The sequence below is a fragment of the Pteropus vampyrus genome, unplaced genomic scaffold, assembly GCF_000151845.1.
Source record: "Pteropus vampyrus isolate Shadow unplaced genomic scaffold, Pvam_2.0 Scaffold8, whole genome shotgun sequence".
NCBI classification, from domain to species: domain Eukaryota; kingdom Metazoa; phylum Chordata; class Mammalia; order Chiroptera; family Pteropodidae; genus Pteropus; species Pteropus vampyrus.
In genome coordinates, this window is record NW_011888789.1 from 3,298,474 (window position 1) to 3,309,212 (window position 10,739).

The 10,739-nt window shown below is 32.2% G+C and overlaps 1 protein-coding gene across 1 annotated transcript in view; it reads left to right on the forward strand.

Annotated features, from left to right (window-relative positions):
• Positions 1 to 10,739, forward strand: part of GPM6A (glycoprotein M6A) — a 125,003-nt gene that overhangs the window by 43,167 nt on the left and 71,097 nt on the right. The window lies entirely within an intron of this gene.

The window sequence follows — 10,739 nt, forward strand, 5'->3', positions numbered from 1 at the left end:
GATTTAATGAAAAATCTATAAAAATAAAATATGAAAAATATTTCTTCTGAGAAAATATGTTTTCTACAATATGATTGTTTTCTGGTTTGTATACACTGATTTTGTAAAAGCTCTTTTGAGGTTTTAATGGTGAAGCAGCCCAGTCAAGGTTCCTGGATTTGGTAGAGGTTTACTGTACATAGTGCAAACACATTTTCTTTGGCCAGGTTACAAGCAGTTTTCATGTATAGAGAAGTCATCTTCCTGTCCCCCACAGAAGCATCACCTCACCACAACATATGTAGCTCTGTTCTGCCAAAAAGGGGGCAGATTTTGAATCTTGGCATTTGAAAGCTGTTCCATCTGTAGCTCTTGATCTTTTCTGTAAATTCTCTAACTTCTTTTAAAAGAATGATATGTGTCTTCAGGAGAACCAATGTGTCTGATGCATATTTAAATGGTTCTGATAGAATTTATTTCAAGAAACTGTGTTAAACTCATTTATTATAAGAAGAAAGAAAGAGAGAATAGCAGTCATTACCACCTACAGCATATTTGTTTCGTGCCCTGAAAGGCAATGATGGAAAGCCAACTAGCTTGCTTCATTAACTGCTAAAAAAGGTTTTGTATGATTTTAGGGGCAAACCCAGAGGTAAAGTGTGAGTAGACATCTTGACATGCTTACATACCATTGAGACATGATTGTGTGTTTTGAACTGCATCGATGATAGGTAAATTAGGTGCATTTAAATCTATTTAACATAAATTGACATATTAAAGACAATAAGTACAAATGAATGGATAAAAAGAAAAAAACAAAGCTACTGACCAAAACTCAATTGATTAGTATAAATTGAAATTGTTTTAATTGCTATCACCCATGTAATTTGACGTTCATGTAATCTGACATTCTTTCAGATTTTTTTCCCCACATAGAGGCTTATTTTACTGAATGCTATTTTTCTAACAAACTATGGCTTGTTGCTTTTCAGAATCCGTTACCTTGGCATCCCTTTTATTTTCTTTTATAAAATTCAAGCCGTAAAATCAAGTTAATGAAAACATTTCTAACTTCTAACATTTTTGAAGCATTTTAATTAAATAAATTATTTTAGAGACCAAAGAATAATATATACTCATGTGATGCATGATTATTTTACTTAAAAGAGGGATATTTTCTTCTTAGTAATAAAATGCCCCAGTGAGCTTACTGTCCACTTTGGGAATGGAAGATTATACAAACAGTCAAATAAGTATATAATAATAAACTACATTAAACAGTCAAATAAGTATATAATAATAAACTACATTAAATTAATTTTGTTAAGGACAAAATTAATTAAGTTCATTTCAAAGGAAAAGCATTGAACATTTTAATTTTGACCGGGAGAGTTGAATGTGGTTTGGAGAACATGACATAATTGTAGAGGTTTAAAAGAGTTAAGAATTATTAGGTGACAATGGGGAAATTAAAACACAATTGAGGAATGTTCTAGAACAAGGTGGTGCAGGGAGGATGCTGACAAAAAGCCAGCGTTGATGGGAAAATAAGGAAGGATGAGAGTGCCATCCGATGAATCTGTGGAACAAATCAGAGCCCAGGTAACAGAGACCGATCGGTTGCGTTGAATATTGGAGTTTTATTTTAGAGGTAACAAAAAGTCTCCAAAGAGTGTAAGGCAAGGGAGTAACATTATTTAAATTCTTAAGAGAGTTTCTTCAATATTTTTGGTGGAGAATAAATTTGAGGTGGTCAAGACAAGAGAGAACAGTCCAGAAAAAGGTGATGGTAACTAGGTGTAGTGTATAGAAGTGGAAATAAAGAAAAGTAGAAGGGTTCAAGCTGTTTTGCACATCGAATGCATAGGATTTGAAGATGGAATTTATATTAGTAATGAGAGAGAAGAATGTGCTAACAATGCCTGCTAGCCTTTGGGAATGAGTCACTAGATGAATGGAGATTCCATATTATAGAAGTGGAGAAGGCCAAAAATTTTACATGGAGATGGAGATAAATAATTCAGACATATTAAGTTTGAGATATATGCAAGATATCCTACTTGTTATATCAAGTAGATTCTTGGCTGTCTATCCTGATATTTTATTATATCCTTGAAATGCAGTGAGTTTCATGCTTAATTTCAGGTATGCATTTTATCTATGGTATATGAAGTATGAGATCTTTAATGGAAAGAAAAATCCTTTGTGTTTAGAGAGAAAAAAAATTGTCTCCAAATATTATATTCTTGCTTTCTTAATTTGTATTTGAGAAAGAAACATATCATATAGCAACTGTATTTTCTATAATAGCAAGCAAAATGAACTGACAAAATAATACCCAAAAGGTGGATAAATTCATGAATGGACGAACAAAATGTGGTATATCTGTACAGTGAAATAATATACAGCCATAAAAAGAAAGTACTGACACATGCTACATCATGGATGAATCTTGAAAAAATTATGCTAAGTGAAAAAAGCCAAACACAAAAGGACATACACATTCTATTTATACTCAATATCCAGAATTGGCAAATTCACAGAGACATAAAGCAGATGAGTATTGGTAGTTCCTGGGAGAGGGAGCGACTACTTGATGGATCCACACAGTTTCCTTTAGGAGTGATGAGAATGTTCTGGAATTAGATAGTGACGATGGCAAAGCCTTGTGAATGTACTAAATACATAGATTGTGTACTTTAAAATATTTAAAATAGTGATCGCATATTTATGTATTTTACCACAGAAAGAAAGGGATTAAATAAAATAGTATTGACTAAAACAGCATTTCCCAAATCATGTTCCACAAGGCTACATGGAAAGTATTTGTTGGAGAATAAGCCTGATCATAATAACTGCAGAATTTCACAAGGATGTTGATTGTATTCCATTAAAATCAATAGTAGCTTAGGATTTTTAAAATTTGAAACCTATTGGAGAAGAAAAACAAATTCAAAGAAGTCGTATTATTTTAATATATAGAAGACTGATTATTTTTTTTTAAATCTGCCTGGTTTTTTTGATAATAGAATACCTATTTCCATAAGAAATCAACATTATTGCTTAAAGGATATCATTGAGAAATGTAGAATGCTCTGTTTCACACTGTTGAGTTTATAATTAGTCTAAGGTTATTCTACATCACTGTGTTTTATTCCCTAGAAAAACTACACCGAATGAGGCTGCATTGCAAATGTTAAGAATTTGACACATCATTAAATGAGAAGTGAAATTAATATTCATTGGCCATTAAGTCATGCTTTATTTAAACCTCAAAATTTTAGTAATATTGGTCAAAATAATATAATTATTAAAAATAGCATATCTTTAAAAGATACTTGGTGGCAAGCATAGGAAGAAACTGATGTCATATGAGTCAGTTGATCATCCAGAGGGAAAGATGACTTTTAAAAAATACGTTTTTGGAAGTAGAGACAGCTCTGAAATAAATTTCTATATTGCAAAATGTATTGAATGGCAGTGGATTATGAAAAATTTTTGGCAGTATCTATTTTTTTAACAGACTTATTGAGATATAATCAACATATCATAACATTCACCTACTTAAGGTTTACAATTTAATGGTTCTTAGTATGTATATATGCAGAGTTTTGAAACCATCACCACAGTCTAATTTTGGAACCTTTTTATTACCTCAGAAAGAAACATCCTACCATTAGCAGTCACTACCCATGTACCCTTCCACTCTCCCAGTCCTGTGCAATCACTGATCAATTTATTTTCTGTCTCTATAGATGGCACCCTTATTTTATTTTATTTTATTAATTAAGTTTCAACTGTACACTTTAACAGTAAGGCATATGTATACATATATATATACATATATTTACACTGTGTGTTCACCTCCTATAGTTAGATTTCTTTCTGTCACCACATAGTTGACACCCTTTTCCCTGTCCCCTTTTTCCCCACTCCCTCCTCTCTGGGAACCACTAGTCTATAGTCCATGTCCATGAGTCTCTGTTTGTTTGTCCTGTTCATTTGTTGCTTTTAGGTTTATATCCCACATATAAGTGATATCATGTGATTTTCACCTTTTTCTGTCTGGCTTATTTCGCTTAGCATGATTATCTCAAGGTCCATCTATGTTGTCGCAAATGGCAGTATTTCATCTCTTCTTATGGCTGAGTAATATTCCATTGTATATATGTACCACAGCTTCTTTAGCCAATCATCTATCGTAGGACACTTCGGTTGCTTCCATGTCCTGGCCACTGTGAATAATGCTGCTATGAACATCGGTGTGCAAATATCTTTTTGGATGTGGGTTTTCAAGTCTTTGGGGTAAATACCCAGTAGTAGGATTGCTGGGTCATATGGTAGATCAATTCTTAGTTTTTTGAGGAACCTCTATATTGTTTTCCATAGTGACTGTACCAATTTGCAGTCCCACCCAGCAGTGTATGAGGGTTCCTTTTTCTCCACATCCTCTCCAACATTTGTTAATACTTGTCCTATTGATAAGAACTATTCTAACAGGTGTGAGATGGTATCTCATTATAGTTTTGATTTGCATTTCCCTAATAACTAGCAATGTTGAGCATCTTTTCAAATATTTGTTGGCCATTTGTATGTCCTCTAGGGAGAAGTGCCTGTTCAGGTCTTCTGTCCATTTTTTGATTGGGTCGTTTGTTTTTTTGTTGTTATTGAGTTGTATGAGTTCTCTGTATATTTAGATGGCACCCTTATTTTAAAGTGGTAGTTTATTTTGGTTTTTTATTTCTGGTGTTCTTGGTTCTGGAATTAAGGTCTCATCCTAAAGCTCGTGGGGCAACAAAAAGCAATCATGTTTATTTCTGGCCAATTTCAGGGATGTTTATACGTTTTCTTCTTGTTTTTCCAGCTGAATTCCTTCCTCGAAAGCCTTCGTTTTTTAATCTAACAATTTTTTATCATATGCGTGAATAACATTTTATCTACTCAGAAATGTGTACTTATGTTTGGACATTTAAATCCTTTATTACATCATAGTCTGACTAATGTCCTGTATTGGTTTCAATCAGAGTTTAAGTATATTCCATGATAAATATAGCAATAATCAATAAAAGAGTAACAAATTGGCACTAAACAGTGAATATATTCCCATGGCTTCAATACTTGACATATAGTAAACATTTTTAAGTAAGTAAATGAAAGATAAATGAATAAGTAAAAATATGGCAGACCGATGGTATGCGGACAATATAACATTATTTATATCAACTATAGATGGTCATTTCTTTTGTAATTGTTAATAATATTAAGCGGCATCTTCACACTCATTTAAGACCTCAGCAAACTCTAATAAAATGCATCCCTAGAATGAGGGGAACATAGGGTACATGAGGAAATTCAAAGCACATTGAGAACACACTTACACTCGAAACTGTGAGCCCTTTAAGAATTTAAAGCCTATTATTGAACAGGAAATAAATTGTTTTTAGACTACGAATGTTAACTTAGATCTCATAAATTTTGTCTTTAATTTTCTGCAAGTAAGGAGAGACGTGTGATTCAGATGAGTTGTATTCCTTCCTTTAAAAATCGTCAGTATGTTATTAATGGTTAAATTATAAATTTCCAAGATATTTTTCCAAAATTTAAAATGTTACCTACTACTTAATTATAGCAAACTAAATATAAAAAGTGAATAGAAGTATGTAGCTTTTGTGGATCAATGTCTACCTGAAATATTGGTGGAAAGATCTTGTCATATTTCAACTGAAATACCGTGTTCAGTTATAGTAACATTAATCATCATTTTATTCTTTCAGCACATATTTATTGAGATTTTGTAGCAGCATAGTGTGTAGCAGTAGAGTGGTTTAAACCGTGAGCTCTAAAGTAAGGCTATGTGAGTTTCTAGTTCAGTGTAGAACTTAACTGTTGACCCAGAGAATATGTCTTTACTTCTCCACATAAGATTCTGTATTGGTAAATTCTGGATAACAGTAGTACTTTTTTATGAGGGTTAAGATTCTTAATAGTCTCAGCTATGATTGTAATAATGACGTAAAAGAAAAGACATGGTTTTAAAAACAGTTTAGGAAATTCAAATAGAATCTGTTGACTGTAGGGATAGGGGACAAAAAGGGACAAAAGGGAAACAGATCATGTTGCAAACTTGTGGTTTTCTGTTTCTAAATTAAGTAGTTTTGAGCTCTGTCAGCTTTTACGGGATAATGCAAAAATAATTATTTTTGATTATGTTGATTTTAAAGTGTTTGTGGATATATTGGAGAAGCAATTAGACAGTTTTGATTCTTAGGAGACAACTTACACTACAGAGAGTAATTTGAGAGGTATAAGCAAATAATTTACAAGATTGTGATAACAGATGACACCATGTAGGAAAACGGGAAACGAGAAGATGACAGAACCAGCAACATTTTAATATGGAACAAGAAGGAAAGCCAAGAAGGGGAGATAAAGAAGTTAGAGAGAATGGAGGAAAACTGGAGAGGAGAGGAATGGTGTTAATGAAAAAGGTAAAGAGAGATTTTCAAGAAAGCAAACTTAGTGATGTCACATGATGCTGTGGAAAAAACGAAATAAGAGAACAGAAAAGCTTTATTTAGAGCTGGAATATAAGTGACTATTAGAATGTAAGTGACCTCATGAGAGTCATTTTGATAGAATGATCAGGTGATCTCAAATTGTAGAGTCAAATTTGAGGATTGGGAGAAGTAAGGTAGTAGAAACAATAATATTTCAATAATATTTATTAAACAACTTTGTCTCCTGAACACTAGAACTAGGATAAACTTACAATCAGGGTCTTTATGCATTTTTCTACTCATATTTTCATATTTTTCATACTTTCATGTTCGCTAGTGACATTTAGAAGCCTGCTTCTAAAATGCCTTTCATCATTTCTTTAGTACTACTTACAATGCTACCCTTTCAGCACATTTTGGAAGTTCTTTACATTTGACAGTTTTCGAAAGAAACATGAACATGAAATAAACTCTTCTAAAAACTAAAACAGTAAAATCAATTATAGCAAAATGAAAATGAAACAAAAAAAAGTCTTTCTAATCTAATAACTGTGTATCTCTCCACATAAGTATATACATGGAGCAAAATTCATCCACATCCAAAATGTTTCCAGGATTCAAAATATTAATATTATTGAGATATGTGACTGAAATATATTAATTTAGTTTTTTTTTCTATTTTGAAGCATCCATGGGAAAGAGTATATGAAAACATAAAATGAAAGTTTTTTTTCTGCCGAAGAGATTCATAATGACACTTGCTAGTCTTTAACATGATTTTCTACAAAGGAATTCCTTTTAATATTTATAACTAACTGTTAAGTAATTTAAATTCTATCCATAATTTGCATGTTATGATGGTTCTTCACAAATTTAAATAGATGTAAAGTATCCAAAAATATGTAGGGCAGAGTGCCTTAAGACTCATCTCCTCATATATATTAATTTTAATTTACAATTAGTGATTTTAGTAGGATTTCTACCTTAAATTAAATATATTACCCAACAGAATGTGGTTTTAGTAGCCATTTTATAATTTTTGAGTGTTTGATTAGATCAGGGCATCAAAATATGTTCAGTATGGTAACCCATATTTAGTAGCCTATTCCTTCCTAACTCTCTAAAATTTAACCCAACCAAAGAAAACTGTTTTAGAGACAATATTTTCTATATATTTCTATTTTTTGGTATTCGATCAATAGAAATATATTTCTATATTTCTATTGATCGAATACCATTTACAATTTTTAAGCTGTTTTTGAAGGTTTTTGCTTTATATTTTTAATTTTCTGGCATAGTTTTAGATGATTCTCAGATTCGTTTGAGGGATAAAATGATCAGTAACAAAACCGTATGTTCCTGAAAGGAAAATAGGAATAATTTGATAATTTCTAAAAGTTCACTTCTTCATGTATAGAGCTGCGTTAACACATTTAAAGGAAAATCTTAGGAAATCATGGTGGCTTAACACGCTGGAAGAAGCCAAATGACTCAGCTTTCTAATGTTTCATCTAAGAATTTTTAAAACGTACTTTTTTACTAAAGAATTAGATGTTTACTATTATACAGTTATTTACTTATAAAAAATGTGACTCATGGATGACATTAAGAAAAAGATTTCCTTATGTTTTTAAAAAAGTTTAGACATTCTACCAATCTTTGTATTTTGTATACAATAAATTTCTCTAATACATATAGTTAGTACCTTCAATAACACTCAATTCTTGATCATTATTAATTCTTCAATTGGAAATTGCCGGAATTAAACTACAGGCATTGGTGACATGGAAGCTTAGAGAGAACTTTTGTTTCTGGGAATGGGCCATATATTTGTGTGTGTGTGTGTGTGTGTGTGTGTGTGTGTGTGTGTGTGTGTAAAATATAGTCGATTTTTGTGCCTGAGACGTTTTGAAGGAAATCTCTGCCCATGGATATTTGACACATGCATCTAATTTGTTATTATTTATAACTGAATAGGTATTGGCTAAATGTGCATATGACAAAATGACATGGCATGAAATTTTGGGAGAAGAAGAAGGTAAATAGAAAAACAGATATACCAATTTTTAAGTTCAGGCAAAGAACTTAGAATAATTAGGAACTTACACTGTCAAATGAAAACTAGAATAAAGCAGCTTTTATTCAGCACCTCATCAGCCACAGCTGCAGTTTTCTGCAATGCCTGCTTTAGACCTACACCAAATGCTCTTCAGTTTCTTAGAACAAGACATGACCACCTCCACAAATTATGTCCATTTTGTACTTAAATTTTTTTTTTTTTCATGAAAGCAAAGGCTACTTACTAGGCTTCAAAAGTAAGCCATGAGGTTTTTTTTGTTTGTTTTTTGTTTGTTTGTTTGTTTTTAAGTTAAATTTATCAGGGCAACATCGGTTAATAAAATTACATAGGTTTCAAGTGTACAATTCGATATTACATTGTCTGTATATTGCACATATGTTTGCCACCCAAAGTCAAATCTCCTTCCATTACCATATATTTGACCCCCTTTTCTCTTGTGTACCTTTCCCCTCTCCAGTTTCCCTCTGGTAACCAGTAATCCACTGTTCATGTCCATGAGTCTCTGTTTGTTGGTCTTGTTTATTTATTGCTTTCAATTTTATATCCACATATGAGTGAAATCATATGGTTCTCAACTTATTCTGTCTGGCTTTTTTCGTTTAGCATAATAATCTCAGGATCCATCCATGTTGTTGTAAATGGCAGTATTTCGTCTTTTCTTAAGGCTGAGTAATATTCCATTGTATATATGTACCACCTCGTATTTATTCAATTATCTATCAACTCTTTCCAACACTTTGGTTGTTTTCATGTCTCGGCCGCAGTGAATAATGCTGCAATGAACATTGTGGTGCATATGTGTTTATGGATAAACATTTTCAAATTTTAGAGGTACATACCCAGAAAAGGAATTGCTAGGTCATATGGTAATTCTATTCGCAATTTTTTGAGGAAACTTTATACTGTTTTCCATAGTGACTATACTCAATTTACATTCACAATTTACCAGCAGCGTTTGAGGGATCTTTTTCCCTACAACCTCTCCAGCACTTGTTGTTACTTGTCCTGTTGATGACAGCCATTCTAACAGGTGTGAGGTGGTATCTCATTGAGGTTTTGATTTGTATTTCTCTAATAGCTAGTGAAGTTGAGCATCTTTTCATATATCTGTTGGCTGTTTACATGTCTTCGTAGAAAAAGTGTCTGTTCAGGTCCTCAGCCCATTTTTTAATTGGATTGGACTTTTGTCGTTGAGTCGTATGAGTTCTATATATATTTTGGATATCAGCCCCTTATCAGAGATAAGAGGTGTTGTCTGCAAATATCTTCTCTCATTTGGTTGGTTGCTTCTTTTTTCCGTTGATTTTTTTTTTTTTTTTTTTGCTGTGCAAAAGTTTTTAATTTGATATAGCCCTATTCACTTATTTTTGCTTTTAGTTCCCTTGCCTTTGAGATCGAATTCATAAAATCCTCTCTAAACCCAAGGTCCATGAGTTTAGTATTTATGTTGTCTTCTATGCAATTTATTGTTTTAGGTCTTGTGTTTAAGTGTTTGATCCATTCTGAGCTAATTTTGGTGTATGGTGATAGATAGCAGTCTAATTTCATTCTTTTGCTTGTGGCTTTCCAATTTTCCCAGCACCAGTTATTAAAGAGACTTTTTTCTCTCCATTGTATGGTTTTTGCTCCTTTGTCAAAAATGATTTGCCCATGTATATGTAGGTTTATATCTGGGCTCTCAATTCTGTTCCATTGGTCTGTGTGTCTGATTTTCTGTCAACACCATGCTGTTTTGATTATTGTCACTTTGTAGTATAAATTGAAGTTACGCAGCATGATACCTATGGCCTTGTTCTTTTTTTCTCAGGATTGCTTTGGCTATTTGGGGTCTTTTGTGATTCTGTACAAATTCAATATAGTATTGAAAGTCCTAGCTAGAGCAGTCAAGTAAGATAAAGAAATAAAAGGCATCCAAATTGGGAATGAAGAAGTCAAATTGTTACTTTTTGCAGATGACATGATTCTCTATATAGAAAATTCTAAAGACTACACACACACATATAAAACTTAAGAACAATAAACAAATACAATAAAGTTGCAGGATACAAAATTTATGTACAAAAATCCATTGCATTCCTATATACAAATAATGAAATTTCAGAAAAAGAAATGAAAAAAATTTCCTTTGCGATTGCAACAAAGAGAGTAAAATATCTAGGAATAAATTTAACAAGCATGTGAAG